At 45.6% G+C, this 18,925-nt stretch overlaps 1 protein-coding gene and 1 long non-coding RNA gene across 2 annotated transcripts in view; one reads left to right on the top strand and one right to left on the bottom strand.

The window, feature by feature from the left end:
• nuf2 (UF2 component of NDC80 kinetochore complex) overlaps positions 1 to 18,925 on the top strand; it is a 122,866-nt gene that overhangs the window by 103,321 nt on the left and 620 nt on the right. The gene's annotated exons all lie outside the window — the stretch shown is intronic.
• On the bottom strand, positions 2,218 to 14,300 carry LOC125747836 (uncharacterized). The gene is made up of 2 exons (XR_007399382.1): positions 14,026 to 14,300; positions 2,218 to 2,964 (listed from the first exon to the last, which is right to left on the bottom strand). It is a non-coding gene; the product is annotated as an uncharacterized LOC125747836 (long non-coding RNA).

Genomic DNA, 18,925 nt, shown 5'->3' with positions numbered 1-18,925 from the left:
GCATACATGCACACCTACGGGCAATTTGGCAAGTGTTTCAATGTGTCCTTCATTTACGTTTATATGTATTTATATATATATGTGTGTGTGTTTGTGTGTGTGTGTGTGTGTATATATATATATGTATAAAGTTCAAACGCTGGTACCTGAAAGCGACAAGTAACAAAGCAGGCAACCTTTGATGAGAAAAGGCCCTAACAGGACTAAAGCAAAAGAATGTTTATTTTCATGATTGTATTTTTGTTTTTTTTCAGGAGTATCTCATCCAGCCGTTTTGAGCCAGCAGTCAGGATAATCCACTTAATTAAACAGTCCTATTATTAATGATGTCATTATTTAAATGCGCAAACTTGATTTACTGCATTAACCGTTGTGTCCAGCTGGCCATGAAAACCACAAGGCAATGCAACTTTCACCATTTTTTTCCCCATTAATAAGCAGTTTTAGGTACAGTAAATGCAATTTGCCGAATGCTGCATTAGGTGTCCAATGTAAACATTAACATGCCATCTTTAATGTCTATGATGTAGCCTCTAACGAAGTCATCTCATACCTAATTTAAGGAATTTGTCATATTTCAGGATAGTTGGGCAAGAGAGGCAGATTGTATGGGCTGACATACGATTGTAAGGCTATGGAATCTAGTGACTATGTCATCAGTCCGAAGCTTCTTCTCTGCAACCCAGAAAGGTCTGTGATCGTCTGTGCTAATCAGCTACAGTACACTCCTGTAAAGTGTTGGGGTTCACTGAAGTTAGCCTGAAGGAGAGCTACAGCTGTTTCTTTTTCTTCAATGTCTTGTAGGAATCTTCTCAGGAGTCTGCAGCGTTGGCACCAGAGGAAGAGAAATGGATCGTTTTCCATCTTAAATGGAAAAACCAGGCTTGCTCAAAATGTTAAGGTATCATCTGAGGTATGATGTTTGGACAAAGAGGATTTTCCCGCAACTCTAACTAGGGCCAAGTGACTGCAAGATGGATGGATGGATCGATGGATGGATGGATCCTGCAGTGTTGAACCCCCTTCAGCTACAAAAACGACAACAAATATTGGACTAGGGTGAATTTGATACATGCAGGCACAGGAGTGGTTGTTCTGTCAGATATTACAGAGCTTTGACATATAGCTGCCAAACCCTAAGAAACCTGATGACCCCAAAGCATGCTGGGGGATACAAACAGACTTCCTGTACTGATGCCACGCCTGACACCTAACCGGCTCGTTTTTTGAAGTGCTGACATCATGGAATATTGGGTGAGCTGTGCAGATTTGTTTTTGGTACTTTTGAACTTCTTCTCTTTGTGTTTTTGTGGCTTGAATGGTCTGAAGCCACGAATTACAACTGCGAACCTGCAGCCACGAGTTTGGACATTTGGCCATGGAACGTACGAAACATTAATCCTTTTCTCCCACAGATTCACATTTGTATTTAAAGTAAAAAGATGTGTTACAGATTCCGGGTTGGCGACCTGTCCTGCCTTACGCCCGCAGTGTCCGGGATAGGATAGGCTCCAGACCCCCCGCGACCCTGCATGGGACACGCAGGTACGGAAAATGGATAGAGGGATATTACTAATCCCCTAATTTATCAAAAAGTAGAGGCAGAGTTTTTTGGCTATATTATTACATCGATGCATGTCAGAAATAAGAGCAGCACAGCAGTTAGCACTGGTGATTCGTGCTCCATAGATGGGGATTAGATTGCCTGTTATACCTGATCTTCAGGGGGGTTTCTGTTCCTCCCAGTTTGGTGAATTTGGGCTCTGCATTACCCACAATGTGTGAGTGTCTGCATGTATATGCCCTGGGACAGAATGTACCCTGACTGGCTCTATTCATTCACCACGACCAGGTACTGGCAGAGCAGTCATGGGAGATGGATGTGTGTGTTTTCTATACCCTAATGTGGTATGTAGAGACAGCTGTGTTTAATGATGCTAACCTTGTGCCACTGCAGTCTTAAGCAGATTGTAAATAGCCTGGAACTTTACATACAGTGTACGTCTGTGCATCAGGATTAATTGTTCATTATTTGATCGGTTCTTTTACGCTGAGTTTGTGGTGTCATCCTGCCATCCATCCATCCTTCCATCCATCCATCCTACCTCTTTATCCAGGTCAGCATCCCAGGGGGACCTAGACTTTATCCCAAGCAGCACGTGCATAAGCCACTGCAGTTGCAGTCCATTGCAGAGCTTACAGCATCAATGACACTGATTTACATGTAGCTTAATTATATTTATTTATTTTGCATAAACAAGCAAACATAAACAAGACAAGCATTCCTTGAGATGTTCAAGCCATTTTTGTTGTGACTGTATGCTTTGCAGCTAATATCGAAATATCAGTACACCTATAATTCCCACACTGCCATGGCTCGCGTCCTTCCGGAATCAGAACTACCACATTCAAACGCAACCTGCAGACATCGTGTCTCTCAGGGAAGGCAATAGACTGTATAGTTATCTCCTGAAAAGGATGTGATTCATTCCACCAAACTATACAACCTACTACCTCACTCTGCAGGGACACAGCAGGGCAGCATGATCCACCAATGTTGGGAGAAGCGTCGATCATCTAGGGGGTGTCCAATGGGAAAATGATAGCTGTGCTAATATATGTGCATGATCATGTAGGGGCTACCAAATGACATGAATGGTAACTGCGCTAATATATGTGCATTATCATGGAGGTGAATCTCTCAATATTTCTTTCATAACAGCTACGTATGGAAGATGGGGGAAGTTGATGAAAGGCAGGTGGTGTGAAATATAGAGCCCAGGGTTTCTTCCCTTCATCGCTGGGGGGGCACGACGATGCGGCTGTCCTCTTAGCAAAGCCAGTAGATTGCATAGTTATTTCAGAGGGAGGCCTTATAGAAGCTCCACAACTATTCAATCTACTACCTCAGCCTCAAGGACAGGGTTGTCAGGGGCAGCTAGCTGAAGCAGGAAGTCAGGGTCCCTGTGAAGGAAGAGGTAAGGAGATGGTTAGAGAAATACAAACCCCATCCCTGATTCCAGCAGGGAACCCGGCCACGACTCCGAATGCCAGACCTCATGGTTAGAATCGTGTGACGCACGTGCGAGAGTCATGCTAGGTGGCACGGTTTGATAGCTCCGGTGTCGAAAAAGGCTGGAGGAAGAAGAAGATCTGTTTTTTTTCTTTTACTGCCAGAAGGAGTTAGCTGAGTTTAAATCCAGATCCTGCATGGTTCTAATCCCCGGAGAACGCACCCACAGAGCCGCACACCGTGCATCTGCTTATTCGAAACGACGCCTCCAGGCAAAACCAGGAATATTTTGCCAAAAAATAGTAATAAAGGGACCGGTTTTCAGTTCAGCATCCAGAACCATCCTGCAAGCTGCCCTGGAAAAGAAAATTGCAAGAATTTTCCCCAAGGTTACTCTCTGTCTTTTGTGAGTATAGATTGACACCGTGGCCCTCGTATAGAAAATGCATGAGCTGGAAGGGCAGGATTATGTATATCAAGAGGATAAAGGAATCATTAAGGACCAAGGCAGGAACAAAATCCGCTGCTGCAGCGCATCAGTCATGAATACTGCAAGTGGTGAAAATGGCGGAAGAATATCCATAAAATAAAAACCGCCGCTAAGAAAAACGAAGCGCTAACTCAGGCAAGTCCAAGGCGGAGCTCATTGGTACGATACACAGATGAGCTTCCCGGGGCCCTGCCAGGAATTACTGTCTGTTTTTGTCACAGACTGGGCCGGTTCCAGGCCTGCGGCCCAGCGGATGCTCTCTGTTTAGCCGTCTGAAAAAAATAGCCGCATTAAAACAGGGCTTCCCCCAGCTGCCCGCACAAGCTAGCATTAGCCTGCCCAAGGCCCAGCAGGAAACGAGTGTGACACAAAATGGCCGCTTTCAGCTGCTTTGGAGAGCTTGAGCCACTGGTCTGCTGAGCAAAGGCCCCATCTGAAGGGCCAGGGAGAGACTCTCTTGGGGAAAAAGTGGAGAATGTGGACAGGGGAGGAGTGGGATTGACCAGCGGTGCTCTGGAGGCGAGACCTGGAGCTCGGCTTAGATTCCCCAGGAACCCTGCTGTAACTTTAACACCCGGATGCATGGTGATACAAAACCCAGGAATGCAGTATACAATTAACGTCTGTATACCTGCTTCCTGGACGTGGCACAGTGATCCGGAGAGAACCCAGGAATGGTCTGAGAGTTAGAATATCAGAAAATGATTCAACAGAGAAGAATTCATACTTCTGTGGTTGCCGCTGCGACGCTGAAAGAGATTGATCATAGAGGCTGATCACACAGAAACAGACAGCTGGCACTCAGATTGAAAAGCACCAAACTTCAAAGCCAGGGTCGGGGGTTCAAGTCCCACCTCCTCTGCGTGTGGAGCCTGCATGGTCTACCTCTGCTATGAAGGTGCGTTTCAGGCTCCAGCTGGACTAACTGGTATCTCTGAATCGCCAAATCCTAATCTCATCCAAACAATATTCAACTAGCAAGTCATCTCCCATCCACATGGCACTGGAGGTTGCCAGAAGCTGACACCACACTGACACACTTATGCGTGGTTGGGCAAACAAGGCCGCACTTAAGCACAGTTAATGACTGAGTGCAGAAGTCACGCCAAAATGGAGGTTAAGGTGGGCGAAATCACTTCAGCAACACGCTGGCTGCGATCCGTTTCTTCATTCTTAAGAAGAGGAATAACCGTCATTAACCATTTCCCTACGCACACTGAGACTGTACCTAGATGCTAGATATAGCAGCAGACGTTATTAATTATAGCATAAATAGCATGTGATCAAAAAAAAACACCTCCCTCCAAACCAATTTGTTCTTGCACGACCAAAATAACAGAGCAGCAATGCATTATGGGGTTTTTGCTAAGAATGTACAGTAAGGATTTCACTTGGTCACTTATATGGCCAGTCACAGTTTAGGGAGCACAATGAATGAAGCAGAGCTTGCATGTAGCATGTTCTTCTACTCTCTGAGCACCTGTGAGTGACTGAGTAAACAAACCGCTATGCAGGGTTCTTGTCACGCGAGATAATGCCCAGAGCATGTCCCAGCACATAACATAACATAAGCTTGGGGTATACCCTGGGCGGTTTGCCAATCTATGTCAGGCGACGCATGGGGAATTTAGCAATGCCAATGCGTCTAGCTGTATGTGGGAAGAAACGCACCTAATAGGAGGAGAACATGCAAAGTCTGGAGTGGGATTCAAACTCAAATTATGAAGACATGAGACAGCAATGCTAAAACAAAATAAACTATTCAGTGCTTCTTCTCATGTTTCTTATAGTGACACTCATGTGCCCAAATTTTCTGAATCTAAGATTCACAGTCGAAACCGTCATTGTGAAACCCTGCATGAATTACTTGGTTCACAGACTCAGTCTACCTCTGAAGAAATACTATGATGTCCTATAGGTTACTGGTTCAAATCCCAGGGCTCGCAGAGTGATGCCACCTCTGGGCTGTTAAGCAAGGAAGGCCCTTAGCCCTTAATTCCTTCAGAGAGAAGCAGACTTCACTCTTTGATCCTACTCTGTTTCCCTTCTTTCTCACTTCGGATGAAAGCATCTGCTAAATTAATGTATGTTAGCAGTCTGGGTATATAGATTTTATTTCTAAGCAACTGGATGGCAGATTATGCTGAGGTACGAACAATTACTGTGTTACTGACTGGACTAAAAAAAGAGTCCTAGTAAAGACTGATAACGGGATCCTTTGTCATGTTTCACACTACAAAATAAAGAAAACTTTTTCTAAGCAACTCACCAGCACGAAGACACACCTGTTTCTACTGCTTTATGGCACGCAGATCTGCTTCGAGACTGGGAACAAATGGCTTTTTCATGTGCCCGTTGGCCTGGAAGCAACAGGGTGTGGAGACACCATATTCTTCCCCTAATGCTCAGATCTGCGAGAATCAGTCGCTCTCCAAAGCAGCACACATGCAGATGTGAAATCCTCTGGCGGGGTGGGGGGGAGGGTTTCGGAGAGGGAGATGAAAATGTTGGGGCAAGTCAGACAGACGCAGCGTCAGATTGTGAGGAGTGATGGTCCAGCGAAAACCTGCGACGCCGTTTTGAAACTTTACTTGTACGGTCAGCTAAGGCCAGACCTTTGGTGACACACATGGCAGATGACATCATCATCTTCATCACCAGCATCATCGTCATCTTTTTCCTGCTGCTTCTCCTGCTGAAGGCTGTGGTCAAACGGCAGACATGAATTGATCATAACAGAGAAATCCATAGGTTTGAAATATATACAGGTATATATATATATATATATATATATATATATATATATATATATATATATATATATATATATATATATATATACATACATGGCACAGTGGTTATTATGGATCAAAGAATTTTCATATTTCATATTCTGCTGGTGTAGTAGACTTACAGGAAGGTGCTCATCATATCTGGTCACATTTTGGTGAGACAGCCTTTATTAAAGGACTTATAACAATCTCAAACCCTATTTCAGACACTCTTAAGCACCCTTTCAAAGTGGTGACAAAGCCTGCGGTCCATCAGCGATGACCAAAACGACTTTTTTCCCTCTAAGCTGTGGCTTCGTTCATTTGTGGCCCGTCAAGAAGGACCAGTTTGAGAATTAATTGCGAGGCCTCACAAAGCAACCTTTCGAACCTGATGATTCAGTAAGAGGCTGTTATGTCGGCTTGCGAATTACGAACGATCTCTGCCCTGGGCCACACTAGTGGTGTTAACAGGAAGTGTTTTGCTGAGCTCGCTTCCTGTTCTGCGCGGCATCCCTTTGCCGGTATGAACGCGACCACAGATAAGTATACAAAGCACCGCGTCAGGTTTCCGCGCAGGCAGAAAGTCGGACGACTGCGAGAGGGGTCCTCTTAAAAGGATGCTTTAATAAAAGTGGGACATTAGGGTAAGATGCAGGGTTTAAAGAGAAAACTGTTAAAGAAAGAAAGAACAAGGAAATGAGTAATAAGCTTGAGTTGCATGTCCTCCAGGTCACCAAGAAAGGTGTGATGGAGAGATATTTGAGCAAAGGCTGAATTGGAGGGGGCAGGACTTATAGTGCGTAAGAATATGCTCTGTTGCGTTCCTACCATGAAAAGATGCCTGTTTTGCTTTCCCTCATGCTGACACTGAAATGGCCTTTTGTTTTCTCTCCTCCCACCATTTGTTAAAACCATCTCCGCTCCTCAAATAAGGTGCCTAAATTAGGTCTCCATGTCACATGTCACTGATTCGCCCTCCCAGAGCTCCTTATAGGGAGTGACATCATTAAACACCTTTCGCATTGTCTGTTCTGCTCGAAAGTGCTCGCCGGTCATTTTACAGAGTATAGCACGTTATTATGCTGTTCAAATGCTGAAGGGGTACATTTTTGGTTTCTACTCCAGTTCTTCTTAAATTGTAACAAAAATTCACACTAACCAAAATCCTTCATTGCTGTTCTGTTTATGTAAATATTAAGGATGAGGTCAGGTGTTTCAGCCATATTTAAGCTGGACCAGTATAAGAGATTAGAAGATGGATGGATGGATGGATGGATGGATGGATGGACAGACTTCTTTAGCACAAATGCAGGAGAACTTCAGACACATTTATTTAGCATGATCATGCAATCTGCATGGTGAATCATCACTAAAAACTGCTTATGTAGAACTTATCGGGTATTAAAACCAAGACAATCTGAAACAAAATATCTGTGACTGTGGCTTCTGAATGGGGGGGGGGGTGGCAAAGGGGAGGCAGGGGGGCATAAAGTCATGTTTTGCTTTTAAAAAACTGAAATATAAGCAATTTTGTTTTTAAAAACATAGGCATATTTTATTAACAAAGTTTCATAGGTTTAGATTAAATTATCTGTAGGTAATTTTTTCACGATTGTTCCTCGCGGCATTCTTAATGATACTCTGAAGGTCACTCGCACGCTCCCCTGCCCCAGTTCCGTGGCCCATGTGCATGTTAATGGTGTAGAGAAGACCTTTCTCACACAACTGGCAAAAAGCCAGGCCCCGTGAAACATTCCATCCCAAAGACTCTGCAAAAACTCCCAAAAACATGCATGAACAGAAAATAAAATAACTAAAATATATATAGATAAATTAACAGTAATTTCAGCCTAGCCCCTGGGCGGGGGGCCGGGGGTGGAGGGGGGGTGTCAATCACGCCACAATGGCATCTTGTCTTACAAGGTGAGCAATCTGCTGGCAAACTGAAGACCACAGCGACGGTTCTCTGCAGCTTTCTACCTCGCTTCGGCTCCCTCACGCGAACGCCCTTAACACGTGCCACTAGCCCTGCTCCGTTGTCCCAGTGAAACAAGGGAGAGACCCTGACAGGTCCTTCTCCAAGTTCTCGTAATTCATGTTGGATTGCTGGACAGCCGCCCTGCAGATCCCCTCCCCCACTTGGAAAGCAAATACGTGACCGCTGGCACATTTCTAGATGGCCGATGGTCAAACGGTCAAGATATGAAGCAGAAACGCCGACTGCAGTGAGTAAACATGGAACGATACCTATGAACAAGCCGGTGACTGTCCTCGGCGGAACAACGGGGCTCTGGCGGCCACCACAACGACGGTAGCCCCGGCGGAGACGACTGACGCTTGTATTCTCTTTCTCAGAGATCGGTGCCAAGGAATGGGCACCGTCTGAGTGCCAGGCTGAATTTCAATGAAGGAGGAGGTGATGTTGCTGGGAGGGGGATCGAGGAGGGGTACAATTGGCTGTGGAACAGTGAGAGCCTGTTTTTTTTCCCATTTATACCAGAAACAATGCCTTTGTGTCTGGAGATTTCAGGGTATGCCCCCTTAAACGCTTCAACGAGCTGATACTTGGCTAAATTAAAGATGGATTTTAGTTGGAAATATCAGTTCTTTGAAGCCAAGACATGCAATTCTGCATGTTTGCAGCAGAGGTTTTGCACTGTGGGTTTTTCCATGCTGTTATAGACAACAGAGGTCCTCAGTGCCTCATTGTACCCATGATATTGGCCTGGAACAAACTCATCATCACGCCACATCACCACATCCCCTTATGCTTACTCCTCTAGTTTCGCAAAGAAAACATCAAGTTCACGGACAAACACCCAGGCCAGACCTGCCACAAGGAGTATATCGAGCTGATTGGTGACCACACGCATGACCATATGCCTTCTTTCGAGGGAGTGTTTCTCTGCGATTGGCTGCTCATCCTGCCAGTCTATGGCATACTCGATCACATGACACTGGAGACGAACGTACAATGGAGCTATTCTTATGCTGTAACGCTGTTTCTTAGGGTAATCTTTGTAGACTTTGCCACAAATACTGATTTGTGTGCAATAAATATGCTGGAGGTGCATCCCGCCATTTCTGATGAATAAAGCTGGAGAAGATTTTTATTGTGGCCAACATCAATGACATCTGGGAATTTACAACAAAAATTATATATATATTTATATTGTTTTACAATTTCCAAGAATCGGCTGTGTTAAAATTTGTTTTTACAGTTCAAATAAAGTTTAAATGCTATATTTTTGACACGGTATCAGCAAAAGAAAGTCAAATGATTTTCTTTTTTAGAAACCTGCATGCATTTCGTGCACCTTGAGCTGATGCAAGTGCAAGCGTCCACTAGTCATAACACAGCATTCCCAACGTCTCTAGCTCTACCACATACAATTTGCATAGCTAGCTGGCTAAATTTAACTATGACGATTCATTTTAAAATAAAAATTTGAACACTACCTCACTTGCTTCATTTAATATTTTGGTTAAAAAAAAATTAAACATCACTCCAGTCCTAAACCAAATATAGCCATTTTGATAATTATATTTGATTGCGATGTAAGGTTAAAAAAATGCTACTATGCATAATTAAACATAAGTAAAAATTATTTAGTTATCGCTATTCCTTGATATTCTTTTCCTGCAGTTACAGCACATTATTAATATAAACATGCTTGCATCAACAATTACTTTGAAACATTTAAGAAAACCCCATAGCACGAATCATAAGGGTGATGTCATCCTGTGGTTTTATGTGTTAATAAAAAGATCCGGTCTGACCAAATGCATTTCTGTTGCATGTCCTGATGCGCCACACATGAGCTTGGGCCAGTTTGGGCCGTCTTATTCTCAGAAGTGGATAGCGTGTCTCTGTATTGCCATGCCAGCTCGCTTTCAGAAAGCTTTGTGGATGCTGTTGACTCAAGTACATTTTCCTCTGTCATTTTCTGCTACCAGACCTCTTTGGAAGTTGCTTCTTCACTGGTTTCCACCTTGCTCACTTTGGTCTAATCTGGGCCAGATGGAACTCTTTCGGAGTCACCGAGATAATTCTCATAATCACTGTGTTTCTGTGCACCTACCCCTCACTTTCTGAAAGTCCTCGTAAGGCCATTTATTCATTAATGATGAATAAATAAGAGATCAGTATTTTACTTGCGTTACTCATTACTTGTTCCATCAGTAGCTCCTTCAGTAGTTCGCAAAGATTTACCAGATGAACATATATAGTAGCAAATATAGTAACTGTTCTGAATAAAAGATGCGTCATGATTAATTAATGATGAACATGAGATCAGAATGTAACTAATACTTAGTTTGTAGTTAGTTAATATATACATAATAGCATAATATTACATTACTTGTACCCCGTCAAGTAAAGTGTTACCAAGATCAGTGTTAATTCTTAATGAATGTTGATTATTTTGTGTTTTTTTCTAATCTTGGTGGAGTCTGTTAATATAGCCAATCATTTAGTGCGAAGGCAATGAACTTTAAAAAGAATTAAAAATCAATAAACATTTTGTGTTGGAAAGTAAATGCATGATATTTGTACTTTGCTTATTGTTTGTATGGTTACAAATGTAAACTTACAAGTGAGCTTGGCCTTGATTGCAAAAATAAGGTTGGAAAAGGAAGTTAGATGCCCCGTAACCTTATTCCACATCCGGTAGCTTCTGGCGGGGTCAGTTTCACCTCCCTGACGGTCCAGCCCAGTTACGACCAAACAGAAACGGAAGAGTTATTTCACACTTGCAACCTTTTTCTGCATTATCTTACTGTTTTCTTTGAAAAGCCATAAATCGCGTTGCATGCCTGAAATCAAGCCTGATTCCTGCAGAATCATAGCGACACAGAACGCAGCAGGTATATTTCTAAGCTAATTCCCTTTCAGAGAACCAGACTGGACAGTGCAAAATCTAAAAGATAAATCCAGTAATGATTAACAAAAAATTTTTGGTTCATTGGGCAACTTTATCGGGCACTTTGTGGCAGGTACCCAGTCTGAAAATGAAGAGCGGTAATTTGTGGTTTCGCTTTGTCTGATGGATTCTGCAAACTGCAGACTTAGCCGCACCGGTCGCACTTCCCTTTTTTTGGCGGACAAATAAAAAAAAATAAAATAGGCCGCGCTGCACTCTGCACGGATGGCCCGCTGGGCGGGGGGGGTGGGAGGGGCGCAGAGCAGGCATAAAGTCTGACTCGGCTCAGTAAACAGCCTGAAACACGGCGGCCCGGTGGCGCGAAGCAAAGGCACGGCTTGATAGCGAGAAGCAGTCGAGGCCGACTATCGAGAGAGAGAGAGAGAGAGAGAGAGAGAGAAGAAACCTTGGCCGGCATGGCGAGTTCATCTGAGGAGAACTGGGGGGGGGGGGAGGAGGAAGTACGTATTCCCTCTCCCCTCCCCCACCTCCGCCCCCTCCACCCCCCTCCCGCCAAACACGTACACTGTACAGTGAAATGTGCCCCGTTGTTGATGTCCTGAAGCACTGCAGGGGCTGTTAAACTGGATTAGAAACATTCAATAATTAATGAACTATGCTGGTGTGAACAAATAACGTAAAAAAGAAAGAACCAGTTAATGCCCCCCATAATATATTAAAGTAATTTTCAGTAAATAACTTTCCATATCTATAGAAATTTCCTTTTTTTCCGGGCGCTTGTTTGGAATGATGTGCAGATAGAATAATGGGGAAAGGCAAGTAAAAGAGTAAAATGACAAGCTGCCGTTTTCATTCAGCTGTGTTGTTTGGAACGTCCACAGTGCTAACACCCAACACACCTCTGTGCCCCCCCCGGTATAAAACATAAACGTCCACAGTTGGACTTTTGGGACAGTACACGTCTCGTCACTATTGGCCTGAACGTGGTCTGGGTGGTGGTCACGTAGTCCATGGGCTTGGGGAATGACAATCCCGCGCACAGACTGCGTCACCAGCAAAGGGCATCGACGGAGACCTGCCCTAAGCCAGTTTTTCGGAAAATAACGTTTTTAAAAAAAAAACATTAAACATATAACCCTAATTTCCAGAACAATCAAGGTGGTTTGCACTGGAAATAATATTGTAATATTACAAATAACACGAGAATAATAAAATGTAACATGCATCTAACAAATCGACACCGGGTTATAATAAAATATGTGAAATTAATGGAATCCAACTTGTAAACCTTAAACCTTTTTCTGACAAATCTTGCTGTTTTATATCTGATTGACAATACGATTTACTGCAGCCATTGGACAAAAACAGACATAATGCAAGGGTGTTTATACTCTGGTACAATTATGGTCATAACTGCCTTGGCGAGATATAAATCTTGGCATCTAAAATGCTTTTAGAAAAATACACGTTTCGTAAGACATTTTAGTAAAAAGCCGCTAGGCTTGTTTACTATATATTCACATTTTACTTTCATACGTGACATCTAAATTGTTAATAACTGACAGTGCATGCCGGTGCAATATTAAAACAAAAATACGCCGATTGTTTGAAAAAATGTATCAGGGCCGATGTTAAGTTTGCAGCAAAGCAGTCTCCTGTTTACAGATGTCCTCTAAATATGCATTTTAAGGTACTGGTTTATCCTCACAATAACATTTTGAGGACAAGTGAAACAGCAAAGGGAAGGTATCACTTACAGAACGTGGAGCCGTTAAGGTTTGAATTGGAGCCGTAGATGTTGTTTCGTTAAGGTCTGGGCCTCAGGTGCCTGTAGTCATAGACCTCAGCGAGTCCCTCACAAGGGTCGAAAGCTAATGGACGAGAGCTCTCTCTGACTGCACCAGGGCAAGGCTTTTGTTTGCTATTTACTATTATTATTGTTATTCATTATTAATAAAGTTGTGTGACACCTAAGGAATTTGATTCGGAATTCACGTTCCCCCCCCCCCCCCCCCCCCGCTCCCCTGCCACACCCCACTCGGTCGGTCACTTTTTTCCTGAACATCCCGTAATTTTAAAAATGAAGGGAAACTAATTTGCGAACCTCGATTAAGGAGCAGTTCGGCAGAATGGGTCGGAATCCGAGGTTCTTTTCCACGTCTCGGAAAAGCGCGTTGCCCTCCCCGGACAGTAATGGCGGCGTGGCGGCGTGGCGGCGTGGCTGCGGCGAGGCGGGGGAAGGCGGCGGAGAGGATCCCAGACAAAGGACAAAGATGACCGAGGGGGGAGGTCATATGGGTGCTACGGAGAGTCAGGAGTACCTGAGGGTGTCGGCGGGCCGCGGCGACGGGCGGGACGGCGGGCGCAGAGCCGGAGAGCGGACATGCTGGCGGGGGCCCCAGGCGGAGGCGAGAGAGGCAGCCTGCGCGGACGCCCCGCGCTTTACCTTCTGAGAGCTACTCTGCCTCCTTTTCTCTCCCTGCCCACTTTGGCTTGCCTGCCAAGTGGGAGAGAGCGCAGAGACGGACGGAGAGGAAGAGGAGGGGGCGAAGACGAGGAGCGGGCTGGGGCCGGGACTTAGGGGGCGCGCGGCGGCACCCACGACCTGGGTTCGGTAGGCGGGCGCGACAACGCAAACTGTATCTGTGGGACGGGGGGGTTAGTCCTATATAAATTAGGGAAGAGATTCGAAAAGAAAAATGCCAGAATTACCCCTATGCTTATTAATTAGACTGCCCTGGGATGAAAAACAAGCCTCTCTCCCCCTGCCAGAAACAAATAAAATGTTTAGATACACAGATCTTCCGGCAGCCACCGACCACCAAAAACGAGGCGGCAAAAGAAATGAAAACGTGTGACACTTACATGACTACTGCCAGAGGGGGGGGTCCTGCCGCCAATTTGGTCACCGTTAGGCCGTTTGCAGTTCCTGATGCCGCTTGAGGAGGTTCTGGGCTCCAAGGGGAGTGTCTCTCGAAAAGTGTGTGGTTACAGCTTTTGTCAGGGGCTGGCTCTCGTCCCGGGTCCTCTGTCCCCGATCGTGGCTCCGCTCTACCCCCATTTGTGTTTTTGTTTGGGTCCGTTGTGGTGCAACGTACTTCTCGCCGCGGTGTCCAGCCAAACCTGCCCTCTGCCAGACAGACCCCCCCCCCCCCCCCCCCCGGACAAACGGTGCCAAAAACAGAAAAAGACGATAAATAAGTCCACCACAATAACTAATCGAAAAATACGGAGGCATCCCATCGCCAGCATCACCCCCCCCCCCACGCACTCCAAAATCCCACCAAATACTGAATCACATGATCGTGAACTCACGACCATGTTAGTCATTCATCAAGAATAAAGAAAAATAAAAATGCCGATCCGTGTCTGGACTGCATTTCAATGTGCCAAAAAGAGAGGTTCGGCTTCCAAAACAGTCACCATCTGATTTATAAAAAGGAGAAATAGAGAAACAGAGAGACAGAGGTCCTCCTCGTCAAGAAAAGAAAAATGCCCAAAGTAATCCAGCATCCATGCCAAATTGGTCCCCCCCCCCACAAACTTCCCGCTGCTCTGCGACACACCCCCAGACAGGCTGTAGCTCCAGGACACCCCTGTCTCAAGCACAAGGTCTGCGCTTCACTGTTCCAGTCAGCGTATCTTCTCACAGGCATCATCCAGGGCAGCCCTCCTCCAACGTCACTCCTCTTTTGTTACTTATTAATTTATTTATCTCCACCAAAGCGCCCCCCCCCCCCCTCCCCGGGGCTGCCGTCTTCACTCCTCACCATCGTCTCCCCTTCCCCCTGTCCAGAAGAAAAAAACAAGCGACAACCATAACAACGGCGGCAATAACAACAACAACAGCAGCGACGACACTGGGGTGGCTTTTACACTGCCTGCCTGGGAGGTTTTAACTAAACGAGAGCACAGAGAGAGGAGGGGAGAGGAGGAGAGAGGGTTTGCCTCAGCATGAGAGTGTGTGTGTGTGTGTGTGTGTGTGGGGGGGGGGGGCGGGTAAGGCAAAAAAAAATAGCTGCGAGTTCTTTACAGATCGCTCTCGCTGCGTCTCTTCCTGCTCGCGAGCAGAGGTCTGCCACCAGCAGGACCAGCCTCTCCTGGCTGTGGTTCAAGAGAACGCCTGCCTCTTTCGTAAGCAAACCGTGCCCATCGGGAGAGGTGCCCCGCCTCCACGCGGGAGTCCAAGGGGAACGGGGGGGGCGGCGGGAGGGGGAGGTTTGACGCCCACCTCCAGGTCTCTGCCCGCGGCGTCTCTGGGCCACCACAGCACTGTCGCCCCGAAAGGGGGTGGAGCGGGAATGTAGGTCAGGCCTTGTCCGCCACATGCAGGGCCAAATAAGTGCACATTCCCAAGAGAGAAGCAGGCTGGGGGGGGCGGGAATGCAATCCATTCTCTCATGACACAGATTCCTGTATGCTTAGGCCTGCCCCCCCCTACTCAGTAAGCCCACTTGCTGCTCACGCCCGAGTTCATTCGAGGTCTCCGCTAACTCCCTGTCAGGACTTTTACCTCAGGGACTCTTGGGGTTTCCCAGCCCATGCCTGTCTCTTTGTTGCTCGCCCGGTCGATGACAGAGCTTCACTTCATAAAAAAATAAACGTGCAAACTTGTATACCTCTTCCCTTTGTCTCATTTCCACTTTTTCCCCCCACTGAATATCTATTTATCATACTCCTCCATGACCAGATCACTCAGCGGTCTGTCAAAATCAGGACTAAAGCATGATCCCTCGTCATTTTCTACGCAAGGGCCCTTCCTTCCACCCTAAGCCCAAGTCATTTCCCTAGGGCTCTAGAAATATCTGCCTTGATTAGTCTAAGTGGTGCCCGTACTACCATAAAGCATTAAATTAAACATGATAAATTCAATGACTGAATGCATGAATAAGCCACAGTTACCTTCACTGGGGGTTCAAATGCTACCAGTCTTAGTGAACCAAAGCTCAGCCTGCTAACATAACATACACCTTTAACGCAAACGAGCTTAAAATACCCCTGCGGTTTAAGTTCTGCAGTCGTGCTGCGCAGTTGCAGAGCCGCCTCTTTCACTTTAACACCTTTCCCAACCACCAAGCGTGTGACTCGGCTTCAGGCATGCGATAAAACGGTCATGTCGGCTCCTTTGAGTACTCCTGATCCCCAGTCCTGCCCAGGGCAGTACATGAGACAGACCTGCTGGCGGACAGACTGGAGAGGTCTTCGTCAACGCGCCAAGGGCTACTAAGATCGAGGGATTCTTTGAAGCCTTTAGGCAGAGTGGAGAGCAGCTTAGCAAACATCGTGGGCTACAAACAGCCGACCACAAGTAAACGAAAATGCACCACAACTCTAGCGCACTCCATTATTGGTACTCAGGCCTGAACTAAGGGGGGTGAGGCTGGCATAAAGTCCTGTTTGGGGCCCTACCTACCATGTAAAACACTGCTGTAAAAACCAGAAAGACTATTTGGGGCCCCCTACAACTCAGCACCCTGGGCTACAGCCCATTTACAGGCCATACATAACTCTGGTCTTCCAGCTGTATTATTCCATGTATTGCGAATTACAGACAGCGTCCATTTATCTGCGGACAGCGAACCGATGCACAGTAATAATGATTCGCGATAATAGACGTTCTCTCTGTTTTTCTCTTTTTCATCAGAAAACCGGTGACTGCACGCTGCCCATATGGACCTTGAGTGGCCGGCTTGAGTCTGTCTGACGGGTGACGCCGAGAGTCACGTGACCTCGCAACGGTTTAATCGGCCACCGTGATTGATCAGCCACCCTCCTGCAGGTGGGGGGGGGGGGGGGTAAGTGGGCTGCTCTAAGTGCTTGTGTGCTTCAGTGGCTCGGGCACTGCAGGGAATTTGTGGCTGTAAATGTTTGCCCTGGCGCCTCTACGCAGACCCTCCATTAGACAGCTGCCAAGGAGATACCACGGCTGAAAATGTCATCAAAGCCGTAATTACAACCTGTGGGAATGTCAGCATTTCTTCCTGAGGACACTGAACCGTTGACTGCAGTCCTCCCTCCGTCTCACGCTCTACGGAGGACGGGCTCCCAGCTTCAGAATCGTGTTTGTTTTTTTTTTTCCCTTTTAGCTGATTGCTGTTGGTTTAATTTTTACAAACTCCTCACAGGCTCCACACTAGATACTTCTTTATGTTTTTGTCCATGGGTTTGCAAAAAGTCAAAAGATATCCTTTAATTTTCTCGATGCATAAAGTAATACGCTTCTCATTCTGATCAATTATTTACCCGTGTAGATTGCATCTTAAATCCCCCAAAACAATTATGTAACCAAATCATTGATTTCATTCTTAATTAAGCTGAACATAAATTAATTGATATTACTCTCTGAGGCACACAAACTAACCAGATCAATTCAGCATTATACTACTAAGAAGACAATTCATTTTAGAAGCATTATTAAGAAACTCAAATTAAGTCAAGCACCGGTTGTTAGCCAACCTGTTGAATAATGAGGGCCAAAACCCAGTGAAAATTTTTTTGGTAATGTTTTATCTTAAAAAAAAAATAAGATATATTAAGAAAGCGGGGTCAGATAGTGCCAGGAACAATCAGGAGTTAAGGGTCTTGCTCAAGGTCCCAACCCTGCAATCACTCTGCCAACTCTGGGATTTGAACCAGCAACCTTCTGGTGACATGCACAGCATCCTAATCTGCGGAACACGATGCCAGAGTGCACTGCTCATTCTCAGCACTGAAAAGTGCTGTTTTTCACAGATGAGGGGCAAAGCCAACGCCATTCTCTTCTAGGGTGAATATCCGCACCAAGGTGAAAGTACTCTGCCACATGCTCATTTATATATCTTACCGCACCTGGATTCCCGGCATATATGACAGCAGGGCAAACTTATGAAGTGAGGGAAGGGGCTTTTGCCCAGAATAAACCCGTAGTAAATGAATCATTGTGATGTCACCGGTGATGTCGCTGTGGAGACCTGCCACAGTTAGAGCCTCACCAAAGCCTGTCAGACACAGTGTTATTATAATTTTGTCATACATTGTGTAAAACTGCAAAACTTGGAAGACAAACTCTACTCCGCTTCCTTCAGGTTGACGCATGCCTGCATAATTGAAAACTCTAAGTGCCCTCTTGGGCGAAACCCAATTAGTAATGTTATACTATGTCAATCCTCATACTTGTTCTCGTTAAGTGCATCTGTCAAGTGAATCAATAAGGGATAATGAGCAGATGTGATTGTCTGAATTGCCAGTTAATCACTGGCCCTCCTGAATGCCAAGCAGGGCCTCTGTAGAGAAGCCTTCTCCTTCACAAGCCAAACATTCAGTTGCTCCTGTTCAACTTGTTGCCTTTAAATGAAGGGACATTGAAAAGACAACAATGGAATGGGCAGTAATTTATACATGTACCTGTATGTTACCTGTAAGTGATGGGGGAACCCAGAAGGAAGAGGGGTGAGGCTTTGCGAGTGAAAGCGGCGGGACTGCGAGGAACCTTCAGCAAAGAGAGTAGCTGGATAGTGTGCAGCTCAGCAGGCTAACGGCGTGTACCCATGTCTGGTTGGTCAGGGGCTTGAGTCCTGTAGCCAGCAGAGTAATTGTATCTCTGTTGAGCCCTTAAGTAAGGCCCTTGCCCCCAGCTGCAATAAGAGTGTTTCTTTGGGCAAAAGTGCCTGCTAAATAAATGTACTTGTTTGAAAACTAACCAAATGGACCGATTCAATTAACTCTGCTAATGGCTTCCTGCTCATTTTAGTGCCAGGGGGAAGCTAATTAATTAATTTAATTAATT

This window comes from Brienomyrus brachyistius, chromosome 8, assembly GCF_023856365.1.
Source record: "Brienomyrus brachyistius isolate T26 chromosome 8, BBRACH_0.4, whole genome shotgun sequence".
Classification (NCBI taxonomy): Eukaryota; Metazoa; Chordata; class Actinopteri; order Osteoglossiformes; family Mormyridae; genus Brienomyrus; species Brienomyrus brachyistius.
This window is presented reverse-complemented; position numbering and strand designations above follow the sequence as displayed.